This window comes from Diceros bicornis, chromosome 30 (genome assembly GCF_020826845.1).
Source record: "Diceros bicornis minor isolate mBicDic1 chromosome 30, mDicBic1.mat.cur, whole genome shotgun sequence".
Classification (NCBI taxonomy): Eukaryota; Metazoa; Chordata; class Mammalia; order Perissodactyla; family Rhinocerotidae; genus Diceros; species Diceros bicornis.
In genome coordinates, this window is record NC_080769.1 from 7,447,398 (window position 1) to 7,462,840 (window position 15,443).

The following is a 15,443-nucleotide window of genomic DNA, read 5'->3' on the forward strand; positions in this document are numbered from 1 at the left end:
GGGAGGTGAAGGACATTTTTCTCTTTAGCAAGATGAAACTTAGCTTTGCAGTGAATGCAGGTCAGCTCCTGGTCCTCTGGAACAGCTTTTGCCTTTCCTACTTATTATCAAAACATTGATGTATTTCCTGCAGTGTATTAGACACTGTTTATCATAAAGTATGTCAGTTAACGTATAAAAATTCACTTCTTAGTATACTACATAATATTTTTAATATCTTCTTTATGACTCAACTGAGGCCTTTGAGTTTAGGTAAATTGTGAGACAATAGACACTTAGCAAGGGAGAGAGACAGGACCACTGTGCCAATCAAGCCTTTCTTTCTCAGAGACTATGCTCTTGATGCTAATGTTTCAACATCCCTCACATGCCATGCACTTTAGAGTCAGTGTACCCAATTCGGCAGAAATAAGGCCCAGTAGGATTTGGATATAGCAGTATGAAGCAGACAAGTTCTTGAAGTCCTGGTGCTTATATGTTTGTGGGAAAAGAGAGATGATTAAAAAATGGGGAACCCTTGTCTTATAAGATGGAAATAAGGGCTTTGAAGAAAAGTGAAAATAATAACATTGGGCTAGTAGGGAGGCTGAGGTGTGTATATCTCTTTTCTGTGCCGATAGGAGTGAGGGAGGATGCCATTATTATTGTTGTCTGAGACTTGAGACTTCCTGTTGATTTAAGCCACAGTTATTTGTGGTGTCTTTTTGTTTTTGATATCATTTGAGAGGATTTTTATTTACCTTTAAATATTTAAAATGTTATAGGCTTTAGCATTTTCATTTTGATGCTGTACAGACTGAATATGCAATATATACCCCATTAAACCGTGATGTTCCTCCCACTTAGAGAAACAGTTGCATTCCTCTGCACTGTTCTAGCTCATCCAGAGTGTGTTCTGTGAGTACAGTGATATCTATGCAAGTCCACTGTATCTCGCAGTGGAAACAACAAAAATAGCTATGGATGTTTAGCGGCAAGCATCCAAGGAATAATTGAGATGTGCTGCAGAGAGAAAGTATCATTTTGAGTAATATCCTAATTGGGTATAAAAGGAGAAATGGGAAAAAATCCTTGTCTTTTTTAGCAGGAGTAGCTGGAAGTCTTTAGTTTCAGTGATCCACAAAGTCCCATAGCCCACTTTGCTGTTCACAGTTTTCATTTCCATATGCTTAGATGTCCTGCAATGTTGTGGAAAAGTCAGAAAAAACAGTAACAGCTATGAGGTGTAATAAAGAGCAAAAGAAATTATTACTCTTCTGTTTTTTTCATGTTAACTTATACAGTGGAGAAGTGTTGTTCAAATGGGCACCACAAGAGTGTTCTTTTTGATGATGGCACATTTCCCATTTTTTGATGGCACGATTACTATACATTTGTGAAGTTTCAGAAGTATACATAAATATTGTATATTTATATAATTTATAGAAAATGAATAGCAGAATCACTTTCACATGTTAGGATAATGTTGAGCTCTCCTGATTCTTGATTTTTATGCATTCAACACTTCTTTCTAGCACTCTGGAATCCTTCTTAGGAAGAATAGAAGTATTGAAAAGAAGAATTCAGCCCTCAATAGGCCTTTCTTGCAAATCTATCTTAACTGAAAAAAACCCTCTAGGGTTCTCCCTGCCCTCATCTCATACTCCTAACTAGGAGTGAAGTGAAAGGGCTCTCAGAATCTTTGAGTTTAAATCAGGTTCTGTGGACAGATCTGTAGAAATACTGTGGTTCTGAAACAAAAAGTTGCCTCTTAAGTCAGGTCTGTCTGGGGACATCCTCATTCATGTGCATCAGCATCATTTCTTTATCCATTTTATCCATAGAGAATTTCCAGCTCTTGGTTTCCCAACTCAAGCCTACTCATGTCTGCTTACTTGGAAACATCTTTAGAAATCCATGCAGATCCTACTTTGGAAAATTTCCACCAGACAATGCCAGGGGCCTGTGAGCTGAAAGGGTCACAGAAGCAGTGGTAGAACCCATGTCATGGGCATATTCTGTCAGCCACAGTGACCAGAAACATCGCATATTTATCAGATCTGCTTGTCTACTTATTCAACAATGCTTCAACTGATTGACTTTGAGCAGGGAAATAAATGGCTCTAGAATTTGTCAAAATAAGTCAATCCATTAGTGTCTCCCTCCACAAACCTCTTTCCATGGTGTCTTTAGCAGCCTCCTATTATGTATCTAAGTCTCCAAACCTCCTGTGGTGGACAAATTGCCCAAGGCATTCTTGTACTGAAATTATTCTCCTCATCTAGTGCTGCACACAATTAGAGAAGCCACTGATGGCAACTGACAGTCTTTTTGTAAATGGAGGCCCTCCCAGGGCCTGAGTTGATGGTCCTCCACAGCCAGCTTCACATTTTGCTTTGGGTCATGAATGCAGGACCCCTTCAGGTTTGCTAATCAAAGGCCTCATTGAAGAGATATGGGTACTTACAGGATGGAGCCAAAAATGGCACCTCTGGCATATCACACCTACAGGAGGAAGTGTGTTCCCCTCTTCTCTGATTGATGTAATACATTCGGGAGGAGGTCACTTCCTTTTAAGACACATTGGCCACTTCAGGAGTGACTTGGGGGCACATGAATGACCAGGGCGCTCATAGACTTTGTGAACAGTGTGCACCACCACACCTGATGGGGTCCACTGCAGAGTAGCTGTGTTCTTTCCCTGGATCAAACAGGCCTTCCCTGAGCACAGATTGGATCAGATGATTAGTCCAACTCCAGGTAATGCTGCTAGCAACAGAGAATTCCCAGGCCAAGGATCAAACACATCTGCACATTTTTTACGGATCCTTTGCCCACTGCCAATGACCTAGCTGTCTCATCCCAACAATAGCAACAACTCCTTATCCAAGGTCGCCCCCTTTGGCATAAAAACTCTTGAGATACCTTCCCTCACAATACCCAACTACAAATTGAAGTCACTCCTTACTCTACACATATTAAACCTCAGTCTGCAGAGGCTCATTTCATTGCTCAGCGTATTAAATTGACTCAAATTTCTGAGACACATACTGACTCCTCAGACCAGATGATGTTAATCTTGCCTCATGTGCCTCTGTAATACAAAATTATTAAGAGGCCTCTAACCTAAAGGTCTTTGCAAAATTCAAGAGACTTCCCTCCCCTACCATGGATAACTTAGTGACTGACCAACGCACCTGATGTGAAAAAATCATGTCACAGGTAATATAATCCATGTGTGTTAAGTCCAGGTGGAGGAAGGGGTCCCTATAGGTGATGGCAGATAGACTTTTTAGGGCTTTTCACCCCCTCTGCTGGGCTACATGCTGTGCTCGGACCATGGTAGAACCTAATAAAGAAAAATTACTCACCCTATGATACATGATCCTCCTGAAACCAGGATCAAGGACTCACCAAGACACTGTAGAAATTTTTGATATTATCATCTAATGTCTCAAAATATAAAACATAGGGCTCTTGAAAAAGATATTCAATGCATCTTGTACCTCTCTTATGACCCAGGCTGCAACCCTCTTAGGATGGCCTAGTGGCTTACTTAGACAAAACTCGCATTCTTCTAAATAGATGTTCCTGCTGTTTGAGTTACATTCCCCCGGTCTTTGGGGCTTACTATTTTGTTCTGATCATCAGGCTTGCTGGCACCTTATAAGTAGAACCTTTCTATACTACACTTTTCTGTCAGAACAGTCAATCCTACAGGTCTTTGGTTTATTGTAATAGTGCCCTTTAGCCACCACTCTTATATCCCACTCCTGGGTCTTCCTTCTAACATCACCTGTAGTCTGTATGCCCTGCATGTCAATATTTCATTTTGAGCACCCTCGTCAGACCCCCTCAAGTCCATCCAACACAAATGTGCTGTTTTCCTATCATTTGCACTCATGTGCTTATTGTTGTGGGAGTCACTGGTCCTGACCTGGGCACACATGATGTCATTCAACAAGAACATCCTTAATGCCAATCAAGAAATGTCCAAAACACTCAAAATACCTGTAGCAGACAGCTAATGTTTGAGATGTTTTCCATGAAGGAAAACTCCCTGGCAGCCATGGTAGCTGATGAGTACTTGGGTTTAGACTATATTAACCAGCCAGAGAGAGCTCTGTTTCCCTAAAAGGGCTGCTTGCTGCCCGTTGGCAAGTTTCACTGGCCAAGTGACACCAATGACACAAGAAATAACAGAAAAAATTAAACAGTTGCATTACTTAAATATTTGAACAGAGTTCTGGAATCATACTGACGGTTTCCTGGATCTGTCCAACACCTTGAATCCTGGAATAACTGAATTCAGATATTTTTGGAGGCTTTGAGATCCTAATTATAATTTCTTGTGCTTTTCACATGGTGAATTGACATGAGTGAAGCCATGATGGCCGCTCCGTGACCCTCAGAAACGATCTGCACTGAAAAAATACAAAGCAGTTGCTTGTGATGGGAACTGGCCCTTCTCCCACAATACAAACTGCAATTGTTTATGTCTCAAGACTCTAGGAACGTCGGGAGCAGTCACAGACTGGCCATCTGTGTCCTCCGGACGCTTACCGGGAGTCACAGTGCACATACACACTAGATAACACCTAACATCTAAAGAAAAGAAACACCAGATGTTCCCATATGGGCCCTCGATGAAATCCTAAATAAAAACCCTCACTTAGCATTACCTGGGCGGGAGTCTCACCTGCGGAGGGGACGCCTTGCCCAGGATCCTTTCTCTCAACCGGCACTCCCTGCCTGGCCGTGCTGTTGGGACTTCCCTGGCTAAAGGCATGGATGTTGTGAGTACCCGGTTTGGTGTTACTTTCATTTTCCCATTCTTGTATTCTCATATTTTACTGAGTTTCTTTCACTGTAGCTGTTTCAACCTAATTTTATATATCTCTATTAATAAACAATCATTGCTTACTTATTAAATATTTACTCTAAATGGTCCTTTGGACAAAAGATGCTATTCTTTGACCAATTCGACCCCTTTTCCCCAATTAAAACGGTGCCCCCACCTTAGGTGCTATATTAGTGGTTTCACTCTGAATGTGGGAAATAAACCACACTAAAATAATCCAGGAATTCACTGAACAAAGAAATAACAAATTACAGTAAAACCCCCTGAAGAAAGGGGACCAATACCGAAAGTTACTACAATATATTACCTAAAATGTCCAGTTTGTGAAAAAAATGATGAGACATGCAAAGATACAGGAGAGTAGGAACCGTATGCTGGGATAAAACAGCAATTGAATAAATGACCCAACTCTTACAGGAAACCCCAGTAAAATTAACAGGTGACATCTCAGCAGAAAAAAGAAAGGTCAGAAGGCAGAGGGATAACATATTCAAAATGCACGAAGAAAAAAACTCTCAACCAACAATCCTATATTCACCAAAACTATGTTGTAAAACTAGAAGGTGAAATAAAGACTTTCCCAGATAAACTGAGAGCATATATTGACAGCCAACTGGCAGGCAGGAATGGCTGGAGGAGATCTTCAGGCTGAAAGCAAGTGACCCCAGGTGGTAACTCATATCAATATAAAGAAACAAAACACCAGTGTAATTATGTAATTATGAAAGACAGAAATAATACACATTTTCTCCTTTCTTCTCTTAACTGATATCAAAAGAATTGTATAAAATACCATGTCTGTAAAGTGCTGTTAGGACTATAATATATAGAAATGTAATACGTGTGTAATGTGTTTGCCATTAAAGGAACAAAAATCATGGAGCAAAGCTGTATTGGGCTAAGGAAATGACTACAAATGGTAAAGAAATTAGTGTAACAAGATGTTATTGGTCAAATTATTAATAGATATAATCTGCATAACAATACCACAAAAAATGGCAAGAGAGAATAGAGCTATATATGAGTAATGTTTCCATGTATGATTGGAATTGAGCTAGTACAAATATGAAGCTCATTCTTATAAATTAAGTAGATGTTAAACAGAGCAACCCCTAAAAAAAAAAATAGTGAAAAAGTCATCAAAAATGAAAATGCTACATTAGAAAATACCCTGTTAATGCAATAGAGAGCTATAAAGGAAGAATAGAGAAACTAAAAATAATGTGAGAATTGTAGAAAATAAAAAGTAAAACGGCAGGTGTAATTGTAACTATGTCAATAGTACTAGATGTGAATGAATTACATTATCAAAACAGGAGGAAAAGATTGTCACCTCAGATTAAAAACATAAATCATGATCTAAACAGACACTATGTACAAAAAGCACAGTTTAGAGTCAAAGATATAAATAGATTGAAAGTAAAAGCACAGAAAAGATACATCTGTAAACAGCCCCCACAAGATAGTTGGAGAGATGATACAAATATCCGGCCAAATAGACTTGAAAACAAAAGACATCACAGAGATATTGAGGGACGTTATATCATGCTGAAAGTCAAAGTTTATGGGCTGCATCTCAAACAGAACATAGAAAAAGACTTATAGCCATCAGTGCCTCTACTAGCAAAGAAGAGAGATCTCAAATCAATAACCTAACCTTTCACCTAAGCAGACTTGAAAAGACAAAGTACCAAACCCAAAGCAAGGAGAAAAGGAAATAATAAAAATTAGAGCAGAGATTAATGAAATGAGAAATAGAAAAGCCACAGAGAAAATCAATGATACCACAAGTAGATTCTATGAAAAGATTAACAAATTGACAAATCTTGAGCTAGACTGATTTAGAGGAAAGGGGGGAAGATTCAAATTAATACAATCAGGAAGAGAAAGGGATATTACTACTGACATTGAAGAAATAAAAAGGATTTTAAAGGAATTCAATGAAAAATTTTATGGCAACTAATGAAATGGATAAATTCCTTGAAAGACAAAAACTACTGTAACTAACTCAAGAATAAATGGAAATCTGACTAGAACTCTAAGTGAAGTGGTTGAATTAGCGAACAAAAAAAATCACTCTTTATGTAAGCCTAGGCCCAGATGGCTTCAACTCAGAATTCTCCAAACACTCAAAGAAGGTTTATTATGGATTCTTTACAAACTTAAAAAATAGAATGGAGACAACACTTCACACTCATTTTGTGAAGCCAGTACTCCTCTGATAGCAAAACCAACAAGTGTATTGCAGAAAAAACTACACCCTTATTTCTTTTGTGAATATGGATGCAAAAAACCTCAACAAATACTAACAAGCCCAATCCAGCAACATATAGAAAAGAATTATATACCATGACCAAGTGGGTTTATTCCAGGAGTGAAAGGTTGGGTTAACATCTCAAAATCCATTATGTAATAAAGGATCAATAGAGTAAAAAGCCAAAATGGCAAGATCATTTCAATAGACTCAGGAAAAGTGACTGAAAAAATCAGTACTCTTTCATGATTAAAACACTCAGCATACCAGGAACAGAAGGAAATTTCCTTACTTCATAATAAGCATCTATGGAAAACCCACAGCTAATATTGTATTTAATGGTGAAAGACTGGATGCTTTCCCCTGAAGATAAGGAACCAAAGAAGGATGTGTGCTCTTGCCACTTCTAGAATGAACTGGAGATTTTATCCAGAACCGTTAGGCAATAAAAGGAAATAAATGCATGCAGATTGGTTGGGAAGATGTAAAACTCTCTCTACTTCCAGATGAGGTGTCTTGTGTAGATGTTCAGAATATGTCACCCCAAGGTATGGCACGTTGGCCTATTGATTATTTTGAATTTAAGGTACTTGAGACACAAGCATCACAAGAAAGACACTGTGACACTCCTTTGTTCCCCCTGAAAGCAGCAGATGAATTTTCTATGTGATAGGTACCCTCTTTGAACCAGGAGGGTAGAAGGCAACCTTATCAGCAGAGACAGGGGATTTAGGGCTGAGAAGGCTGTATAAACAAACATTGTTATTTCTTCACCATTTACTGTAACTAGCTCCAACCTCTCTACCTTGTCAGTTCTTCCCAGGTATATTGTTTTTATGTCTAAAAGGTGTAAAAGCTTCCTGCTCTGGTCACTTCTTTGAGTTTCATTTCTTTTATGTCGCCCATATGCGGGAAATTAAATTTTTTTTTTCCTATTAATCTGTCTTATGTCAGTTTAATTATTAGACTAGCCAAAGAACCTAGAGGGGAAGAAGGTAAAATTTTTTCATCCCTATGCTTGCATATAGAAAACACTAGAGTCCACAAAAAAACTACTGGAACTGCTAAGTGAGTTCTGCAAAGTTGTAGGACACAAGATAAAAATACAAAAAACAATTGTATTTCTATACACATGCAATGAACAATGTGATAAGGAAGTTAAAAAACCAAATGCATTTAAAATAGCACCAAAAGGAATAAGATACTTAGGAATAAATTTAACAAAAATGTACAAAACAAATCCTATGAAAACTACAATCGTCATTGACAGAAATGAATAAAGGTATCAGTAAGTTGGAAAATATCCCAATTTCATGGATCAGAGGACTTACAATTGTTGACATAGCATTGCTCCCCAAAATGATCTGAAGAGACACTACAATACTTCTCATAATCCCAGCTGATTTTTTATAGAAATTGTCCAGTTGGTTCATAAATTTATATAGAATTGCAGAGAGTCAGAATAGCCAAACCACACTTGAAAAAAAAAACAAATTAGTTGGACTAACATTTCCTGATTTCAAAACTTTGTACTAACCAATGGTTATGAAAATAGTACTGTACTGACACCAGCATAGACTTACAGATCTGTGGAATAGATTGAGATTTGAGAAATAAACCCACACGTCTATGGTCAACTGACTTTTTAAAAGGTGCTAAGAATGAGGAAAGTATATTCTCTTCATAAATTGATGCTGGGCCAAGTGGATAGCCATATGAAAAGAAAGAGGTTGTACACTTATGTCACACCACATACAGTAATTTACCAAGAAGAATCAAAGACCTAAACATAGGAGTAAAACTATAACACCCTTAGATAAAATATAGGAAAAAATTTTCAACCTTAGGTTTGGCAAAGAAATGTTAGATATGACATGAAGAACAAAAATGGTATAAAAAAATAATTTGGACTTCATCAAATTAATGGCTTTTGTGCTTCAAAGGATACCATCAGGAAGGTGAAAACACCCTTTGGAAACCTTGTGCACTATGCTGGAGATATAAAATCATGTTGCAGGGCCGGCCCCGTGGCTTAGCAGTTAAGTACTCGCGCTCCGCTACTGGCGGCCCGGGTTCGCATCCCTGGCGCACACTGACGCACCGCTTCTCCGGCCATGCTGAGGCCGCATCCCACATACAACAACTGGAAGGATGTGCAGCTATGACGTACAACTATCTGCTGGGGCTTTTGGGGGGGGGGGAAGGAGGAGGATTGACAATAGACGTTAGCTCAGAGCCAGTCTTCCTCAGCAAAAAGAGGAGGATTAGCATGGATGTTAGCTCAGGGCTGATCTTCCTCACACACACACAAAAAAATCATGTTGCAGGTAGGAAAAAACATGAGAGTTCCTCAAAAACTTAGGACGGGAGTTACCGTCTGATCTAGCAATTCTACTTCTGGGTAAGTACCCAAAAAGATTAAAAGCAGGGACTCAAACAGATGTATGTATAGTCATGTTCATATTAACATTATTTACCAAAGAAGTGGTAAAAACGGTGGAAGTAACCCAAGTGCTCATCACTGGATGAATAGATCAAAAACATTTGGTACATACATAAAATGGAGTATTTCAGCTTTTCATTCTGACACAATGTACAACATGGATGAACCTTAAGGACACTAAGCATAGTGAAATCTGCCTGTCAAAAAAGGTCAAACACTGTGTGATCCCACTTGTATGAGGACCTAGAGTAGTCAAATACATAGAGACAAAAAGTAGAATGGTTTTTGCCAGGAGATCTGGTGAGGGGAGAACAAGGAGTTGTTGTCCAATGAGTACTGAGTTTCAGTTTTGCAAGTTGAAAATAATTCTGGAGATTGGTTTCACAATGTGAAAATACTTTACACTACTGAACGATACACTTAAAAATGGCTAAAGTGTACAATTTATTGTATGTGTACATTACCACAATTAAAAGTAATTGTTTTAAACAAGAGAGTGGAAACACAATCCACAGATAGAAGAGAATTATGCAAATCATGTCTGATAAGGGACTTGTATAGAAAATATCTAATGACCTCAAAGTTAATTATAAATAGTCAACCCAATTTAAAAATTGCAAAGGATCTCAATACACAGTTTTCCAAGGAAGATCGGCAAATGTCCAAGAACACATGAAAAGATGGTGGACATCACTGCTTATTAAGAAAATGCAAATGAAAAGTTCAGTGAGATACCACTTCACAACCACTAGGACTTCTAGAATCAGAAAGTGAAATAATAACAAATTTTTAAAGATATGTGGAGAAATTTGAGTCCTCTTACGCTGGTGGCGCAAATGTAAAATGGTGCAGCCACTTTGGAAAACTGTCTGGCAGTTCCTCATTTATTAAACCCAGAATTATCATATGACCCATCAATTCCTCTGCTAGGTATATGTCCAAGAAAAATGACAAAATATGTTCAAACAAAAATTTGTACATGAATTTTATAGCAATGTTATAGTAGCCAAAGTGTGGAAATAAACCAAATGCCCATGAATGGATGAATAGATAAACACAATGTGTTTTATCCATACAACAGAGTGTTATTTGGCCATAAAAGTGAATGAAGCATTGAAACATGCTACAACATGGTTGTCCTTTGAGAAATTTATGCTGAGTGAATGAAGTCATCACAAAGATCATATATTATATAATTCCATTCATTTGAGAGCACAAGTAGGGAAATCTATAGCGACAGAAAGTAGTTAGAGGTTCCTAAGACTGGGGATTGGAGGAGGAAGATGGGAATATTGGGAGTGGTAGCTGAAGTATAGATGAGTTTCTTTTTGAGGTGATGAAAATGTTCAAAAATTGACTGTGGGGATGATTGCACATATCTTCGAATATACTGAACCATTGAATTGTACACTTTAACGGGGTGCACTGTATAATATGTGGTGTTGAGAAGCCAGAGCTGGTGCATTAAATTCAATGTAGGCAGATTATGACCTGCTGAAGGGAGAGGGAGCCACCCATGTGGGGTTGGTAGGGAGTTCCCTCAGCATCCAAGCACCCGCTTTGGGCAGATGAACCCTTGGAGTCGTTATGACTGATGGCACAGTTTCAGTGCACCCACACAAAGGAAGTAGAATCACAAGATTTATAACTTATAGATCCAGAAACAGGTGGGGTTGCAATAAATCAGGGGAAGGTCACTCCTCTGTCCCAGGTCAGGAGTGAGCAGGAGATAGAGCAGAGGAGCAAGCAGCTGTTAATTATAAGGGGGTTGGGACCGAGTTCGCTAATTTTTTGCAGGTTCAACTCTAAGTGGTTATTTTAAAAGGTCTCTTGAGAAAAGCAAAGTGAGGACTTATGGCAGGAATCTTAAGCTCAGGTCCTTATCTAAATGTCCAGACTCGGAGTGTGAGCAGGGTTATCAAACTCTAACATGCTGAGGCAGCAACTCAAAATAGTTGTTTCTTTCATCAAAGTTAACCCCATGATGGCTAGGCATTAGTCTTTAGGGAAAATCATGGGCACTGTCTGGACGGTGGAGATATTAAAATCCACGGGCAGCATTTTGGTCTCCCACTGCATGGAATATTTGAGCAAAGCAAAAATGCCAATAATGATATCACTAGATGAATGTTAGTTTCAAATCCTGTCTATAACCCTTCCCCCAGTTGTTGGAGTCCAGCCAAGAAAATAAATCAAAGCCCTTGGATAAGGTTAAGGTAAGTATTTGATTAAAAATTTGGGTGAGATTATGGAATCCTTGTACCTGTTGGGCCGTCTTTTGTAAATTTGTCTAAATTTGTCCAGAATTATTAATATACATGCAGCAGGTGGTGCCTTTACAGCACATACACCTCCTTCCTTTGCCAATAAGTAATCTACAGCTAAACGGTTATGCAAAACCATCTGCACTAAAGAATCCTGTTGCTATTGCATTAAAGCCCGGCTTTGGTGTAATAGCCCAATGCGTTCAGCCAGATTGGCCAACAGGTTGGTGTTTGCCTTGATAATGTGTTGTTGCATGCCAAGTGTGGCTGCACCTAGCCCCATCAGGTGAGGGATAGTAACAGACCTGCTCCCAACATAATGGGGATAAATACTACACGCTTTTGATGTGAGGGGGCACAAAGAGAAATGGATTGAAGGTCCTGTTCAGTGATTTGTCAGGGCAGTCCCAGAGAGACTAAAGTAAATTGGTAGGAACAGACAAGGCTCCCTGAGGGCTGGCGAGGAGGCAAACACATTGCATGTTGAGGGAAGGAAAAGTGCACATATGGAGAACCACGTATGTGTGATGGCCCCAGGGTGCTGGACCCACAGTGGACACCAACTGCTTGATTGGGGAATCCAAAGTACCTTGGAGTTCCCTCCCAGATAGCTGGGCCTCGAGGCCCAAGACCGTGGGGATTGTGGTCCTGGGATGAGGTGTAGGTCATATTCATCCATGTGATGCTGGTCCTGGGCAGTAATGGGGTACTATGAAGGGCATGTTGGGGGCTCCTGCCAGGTGCCACATAGTGAATTGCAAAGTGACCTGCCTGGCAGGAGTCGAGCAGCCGGGCAAGCCACAGGGATGTCTGGGTGCCTTCTGTTGGTCAAAGAGGGCAGGGTCAATAAATTAGCTGGGTAGGCCGCTAACTCAGGAAAAAAACTTTGTTGAGTCTGTTAACATACCTTTTTGTGGCACCAAAAAGGAGCTCCAATTCCTGTCCGCTGTAAAAAAATATTAAGACTATTGGAAGGGTTGACCAAGAAGACTGTGGAGCCCTGAGTGGTGATCCTGTGGAAGGGTCCCTTCAGGGTAGTGTAGAGAGGTGACTCTGTGACTCTGGTCCTGGAGGGTGTAGGGGGGATGCTGTGGTGGTGGCAGCATCTGAACCTGGGGGGGAGTTCTCCCAACAGAAATTAAGTTCACTAACTCCCAGTAGGACTCATAATGTGGACCAATCTAACGGGTGTGGTGAAGGCAAGCAACTGAGTGAAGCGTTAAAAGGGGCCCCTGTAAGGTTGTGAGACTAGACACATACTTTGGCCTTGCCAAGTTCAAAGGTGCAGAGGAGGGCAGCCTCGCAGGTAGAGTATCACCTCACCCTCGAGCAGCAAGCATTGTAGTAAGCAAGGGGGCCTGGGGTAAACATACAGTTAATTCTGCAAAAAGCCACTCAAAGGGGTTGTCAGTAGCTAATTTAGATAAACAAGCATTCAGTTCAGCAAGCGCTTCCCAGGGAGAGCTCACCATCATCAGCCGCCATGTCTTCCTTATGTCATCTCTGCTATAGAGGAAGGTTGCAGAGGCAGCATTCGGGATGAAGTTGTGTCCCACAACGTCATGGGCTGGGGCCTTGTCGTCTTTCAAATCCTCATGTTCCATGTCATAGATGTTGTCATCTCTGGGATCATGTCCCATGCAATTGTGGGCTGGGGCAGTATTATCTCCAGTATTGTCACAAGTGAAAGGAGCCATTCCATAGTAGGGCACCTTTTCTAGGTAGCCACCCAGGAAGGAAACTGAGGGGCCAAGGGACCTAACAGGGTCATATAAATTTGGGATGCCCTGATTAAGATTTGTTTGCAACATTGGAAGAATCTACTGGTATCAAAAATCTCCAAGTTTTGGGGGTCCTCGGGGGGACACCTTGCAAACCACTAGGTGGTGCTCTCCTCTGAGGCATAGGAGGTCTCCATCCATAAAGAGTAAAGGTTGGAGGCTCATAGGTGGCCTTGGTTTAAAGACATTTTAGGGGCCGGCCCCGTGGCGTAGTGGTTAAGTGTGCATGTTCCGCTGTTGGCAGCCTGGGTTCGGATCCCAGGCATGCAACGATGCACCGCTTGTCAGGCCATGCTGTGGCGGCGTCCCACATAAAGTGGAGGCAGATGGGCACGGATGTTAGCCCAGGGCCAGTCTTCCTCAGAAAAAAGAGGAGGATTGGCATGGATGTTAGCTCAGGGCTGATCTTCCTCACACACAAATAAAATAAAATAAAATAAAATTTGTTTTAAAAAAACAAAAATAAAGACATTTTAGTTATATGCTCCTGACAGTTTAAAGTTTCACCCTGTTTCCAGAGATGGTGTATGCTGGTTGAACTGCATAAGCCTGTCAGCCAATTGGGGTTGTAATCAGGGCAGTACGATGGCCAGTGTCTGCAGGTCAGGCTGTCAGTGACAGGGCAGGGTTGACAGCCTTTAAGCACTTGTGTCATTGGTCCTATTTAAGATAGAGGGCTTGAATTGAATTGATAGAGGGTTAGTGTCCACACCTGCTGGCATTTTGGGTCCAGCCCCTCTACGGCTGACTTCCAACACACACCATCCCCTCAGCTTGCCTTGCAATTATGGGTGAGTGCTGTGTGGTTCCAGCAACTTTCCAGTGTCGCCTGTCTGGGGTTGAGAAGAGGCCCCATGACCCGATGGCACAAAAGACAGAGTAAGGCCAGCAGCAGCGAGCATCCACAGTTTATGGTTTTGCCTCTGCCCACTGACTGCCCCATGTGAAGATGTGTCATGGGGTCGCTGTGGGCCAGCAGCTCCTTGGTGGCCTTCTCCAAAGTGGGGTAGGGCCGCGTGTTGTGACCATATTGCCAAGCTGTCATCTTCTAGTGTTGCTGATGTCAACTAACCTGAGTGCCTCTTCCCCCTTTTAGAGATCCACACGGTTCCTTCAGTGGGTCCAAGTACAATTATTTCCACTTCCTGGGGGAGGTATGGTTAGGAGAAATGAGTCATCCACTAAAGCCACTCTACACTGGAATTTCAGCTGGTGTTTGCATATCATGTAGGGAAGAGTGGTCCAGCAGCAGCCTAGTGGCTCTGTGTTCTTCTAATGGGACAGGACTGTATGTGACCAGGGGCTCATAGCTAAACGCATGTCCCCACTGGGTACCAATGAATATTGGAAGGCAAGATGATCCGCATTTTAAATATGTGAGGAGACTAAAAATTCTTGGGAAAATGTACATAATACTGTCCCATAAGATGAAGGCATCAGATTCCCCCATGATAATCATCTGAAGCATGGCTGGGGGAGCCCAGTTGGTGTGAGGAGAATGACGGCCATATGGCTTAGAGTTTAAAGTTGCAAGTGCCCCTGGCAGCAAGGGAGTCCACCTCGGCGTCCATTTACCTTCTGGAAACTTAAGGAGCCAGGATTTGACAAGACCGTTGTGGCGTTCAGTAATGCCAGAGCCTGTGGCTGGTATGGGAGATGAAGTTTTCATTGGATGCCCTGTTGGAAAGCCCAGTGTTGGGTTATGTGGGCAGTAAAATGACGTCCTTGATCTGAGTCAGTGATGTCAGGAGGGCCGAATGGGGGCAGGATATACTTAGAAAAAAAGAGATTACCTGCTCCACAGAGGTGTTCCTGGTGGGTGGAGCCAGCAGTAGGCCACTAAAGGTATCCACACTTGTAA